The 4,154-nt window shown below is 33.1% G+C and overlaps 1 pseudogene; it reads right to left on the bottom strand.

Annotated features, from left to right (window-relative positions):
* Positions 1-1,671: 1,671 nt before the first annotated feature.
* On the bottom strand, positions 1,672-2,454 carry LOC101411560 (LIM domain and actin-binding protein 1-like; annotated as a pseudogene).
* Positions 2,455-4,154: the final 1,700 nt, after the last annotated feature.

Here is a 4,154-nt window from a genome sequence, read left to right as displayed (position 1 = left end):
TTTGGGACATTGGAATTGTCCTGCATGACATTGTAAAGATGAATACAGGCCTTTATACATTTTGTCAAAACCTGTAATAATCTAGAAATAATTATGGCCTAAATGGAAATTAAATAACTAAACCAATAATTTATTTCATTCTTAGAGATTATTATGTCCAATAGTCAGAGCTGTAATATAAAAATTAGAATTATGTAATAATTAATTTCTATTGTATTTGAATATTATTTACATTATAAATGTTTATTGCTATTCTATTTATTCTTTATAACTAATTATACTAAATCTAACCTGGCCTTGCAAAAAAAAAAAAAAAGTTTGTGCATGTCATCTAAAGCCCTTGGTTAATACAATGCTTCAATGTGTGTTCATTAGGAGTATATGGGAATCCCCTCTATTTTTGATGTAACATTTATATAATCTAAAGCTTCTTTAAAAATATAATTTTTAAAAAGATTTTTTGAAAAACAATGTTTCAGACTAAACAAGACTGTAAGAAAGCAGAACATTTTACATCTCTAAAATAATATTAGAGCAAAATCACTATAAATGCAGTACAAAGGAAAACCTATAGCTTAAAACCTCTCTCCCCACCACACACAATGTGGAATATCAATAATATACAATAAATGCACTCAAGTTTATAATGTTCCAAAACCTTAATATAAGAAAACCATCCCAAGAAAAAGACCTATAGTTGGTTTAATTTCCCCCTAGGACTACTGCCTACCATAAAAATCAATACATTTCAACGTTGATAAGTACTGAAAAACTGTTGTCTCAGACAGGGGACATCAAAATGGAATACAGAGTTTGGAAGTCTGAGCACAAGTGATTCAAAGCAGTTCTCTCTGCAATTACACCTCTAAACTCCTCACTTTGCTCAAATATGGAGCACAGTAAATAGCGATCCTAAAGGTCTTACAAAATATTGTAGCTCTCAGTAAATTATGAGAAGCATGGCTACTACCAGAGAAGAAAGCAATCCCTGAGGGAGTAGTCTATTGGCTGGCAAATATCAAAACTTATTTGGAAGGCAGTGAGGATCTCTCCAAACACCAAAGCATGTGGGTTGGTTCTTCAATTCCCTTAACAAATGCTCTGCAAAGATGGCTGTGTTATAGACTTCAGTGATCCAGTTCAGGGTGTGGTTTGGAAAGTGGGATACAAAGCAGTAAATTCCTCCTATATATCAGTGTAAGAAAATTAAACTAATTATTTTTAAAAGACTAAATATTTTACATCTTATCAAATTAATGTTATATAATTAAGTTGGTATTCATATAAAAATGTACAAACTGTGCCCTTTGTACTAAAGTGCATTCAGTCAAAATGTTTAGACCCCTAAATCCTCTTCTGCATGTTCTCAATATGCTCAACAGTGCATAGTATATATAGTGTTATGGTGTACTACTAATCATGCATCTATTTTAACATTGCCTTATAGGTATCCTGACTATATCAGTTGGATTATATTCCCCCTTGTATTTATAACACCTTAAAGCACTTTATACATATCATCACTGTTAAAGTGAAGATTTAAAGAATATTGTCTCTAACATTTAGAAATGGTTCATTTAGGCTTCAGTAGGATTTTTTGAAGTAGGAAATCTTTTGCAAGTTTACTTCCATATAAATTAGAGTTAACTCTAAGACACCTATTTATGTATATCACTTTGATAAAGGGCAACAACTCACAAACACAAATACCAATTTAAAGCCAAGCACCATTGCACTTTGCCATTCCTCATTCTCATCTTCGTCATAATATCAATTTCTCTTTATCTGTTCTTCCACAGACAGCTTTTTGACCACTTCTTCCTCCCAGGACCCCACATCATGGGTTTTCTGATTCTGAGTAGTGAGTTCTTTAGAGGAGTTCTTGTCTACAAAACTGGACCAATTTGGAAAAAGGTTCCAGCTCTTTGATGAGGTTTCCATCATCTTCTTCTAAAATTGTACCATTTTCTGCAATATTCTTACTTCCCATCTCAACACTATGAACTTTCTTGTTTTTCCTTCCTGCCTCTCCTCCTGTAGATTCATTGTTTTGTCAGGTTGTTTATCCCACAATCCTACTCTTCTCTTGGGCTTTTGAATTTTCAACTTGTTTCCTTTCTGCTGCTATTTCTACTACAGACTCCCCACTTGGCTCTGACATACTCCAGCCTTTCCCGATAGGTGGGACAAGCTTTTAGGGCTCGACAGTAGTAGTTTGAAATGAAGCTGCTATAGTGAATAGGTGGCTTCTCTCCTTCAGTGAAGAAGATCTTCTTAGCTTCTTCAGATCCAGATTACATCCTCACGACCTTCAAACTTGCTGATTTCATCCTCAAAAGGCCACTTGGGCTTGGACACTTTGATTACTTCCTCCAATGCACTTCCTCAACTACCAAGTTCAGTTGGAGGTTGCCCACAGATCCTGGTATGGTTTGTGCCTAAAGTCTTCATCATAATTGCCATTAGATTTAAAGAGTTGATTGAAGTGAGGCTTGCAATAGAGTCTCCATGTAAAGAGGCATATGCTCCTAAATTAAGTTTATTTTGCAATAGGAGCAACAAAAGCAGCTGATGTGAAATACCTGCTGATTGGCCAAAAGACAGTACATTAATTTGTCCTACTTTGTATTATTCAAGCACTATAATCTCAAACATCTCATCTCTCAATGACAAAATCCAATCATTGAAAATGGAATTCAGCTAAACCACAAATAGGTAAACTGATGAGTTTGTCTCAACTAAAATCTTTAAAATCCTTCAGTAATTTCAGTTCATGGATGTGGGAGAGTTTTTTTGAATAAAACTTAATGTGGTAGTTAATCTTCTTCCATATTAGGGTAAATATTGGTGAGTAGGTTCCTAATTAGGAAATTAAATCACAGTTATTTAGCATTAAATATACTTCCCATATAATAGGGAAGAATTACTTGAACTTAAATATTATTTTGCTATTAAGTCTTCAAACATTTAAACTTTAATATTCTATAAATATTTTAAGCATTGAGAAAAACTATGTTATATGCAAAATTTAATGTTACCTTGTGCAAGTTAGAAAGATGTATGGAAAAATTATTCTGTAAGACTATAGTTAATAGTACAATTATAAAAATGCTCTTTCATTATTTTAACATATGTTCTATACCACTGCAAGGTGTTAATAATAGGGTGGTATATGACAATCCTATATTGTATTCAGTATTGTTTTATAAACCTACATCTCCTCTAATAAAGAAAAAAGGAGAGAGAACAGAGCCCTAATGAGGAAAAAATATTCAGTAAGGAATATTAATAGCTTAAATATACAAATATAAATTCCCACCAGCTGTTAATAAAAAGCTGCCATTTAAACGTATAGATTTAATAAACATGATTAATATTTCCAAATTAGTTGATTACTTCCAATTGGTTGTATTTTTGTATAGTGTGGCTATTTGGGCAGGTAAGTGGTCATGCTGGGAATCAAAATCAACACTCATTTCCTCGAATTTCTAATTATGACTTTGTGCATATTTTTCCTTAACTACTGAATTCCATGTTAATACATTCATTCCTTTTATGACAAAATCTCCTGGACTGGTCTTCCATATTTTGTAAGTTGGATAGAGATTCTCATGGTTGCATTAGATAATAGTTTGCACTGTACTTGAAACTGTATAAAAACTATCTCTGTCATGAAACTATTGTTGAAATAGTAGAAATACTAAGTGTTTAATACAGAGGGAAAAAAACCAGAATTTTTCCATTGATTTTGAATACTGGCCTTGATAAAGGCAAAAAATCCACTTACTTCTTTTATTAGTCATGGATATTTTGGTTACAGAGGACAAGACAACTCAATCCATCATTAGCACAAAAATAATTTATTTACTCAAAGGATGACACTATCTTCAGGTTCCAGGAATTCACATAGCGTCATGAGGACTCTTTCTCTCTATCTAAGCTCTGTTTGACTCTACTCTCAGATAGATGCTTCCAAGTATAGCAGTAAGTTGCCCCAGGCAGCTGCAATTTACATGTTACTTCCACTCTGGCATTCTAAAGAAAAGAAAAAAAAATGCTTTTCAGATAACTCCAGGGAAAGTCCCAACAAAGATTCTTATTAGCCCAGCTTAGGTTACACACTGATTCTTGGACTAATTACTTTTCCAACACTG

Source organism: Dasypus novemcinctus, chromosome 3 (genome assembly GCF_030445035.2).
Source record: "Dasypus novemcinctus isolate mDasNov1 chromosome 3, mDasNov1.1.hap2, whole genome shotgun sequence".
In the NCBI taxonomy this organism is placed as follows: Eukaryota; Metazoa; Chordata; class Mammalia; order Cingulata; family Dasypodidae; genus Dasypus; species Dasypus novemcinctus.
Note: the sequence above shows the minus strand (reverse complement) of the source record. Positions and strands in the feature narration are given on the sequence as shown.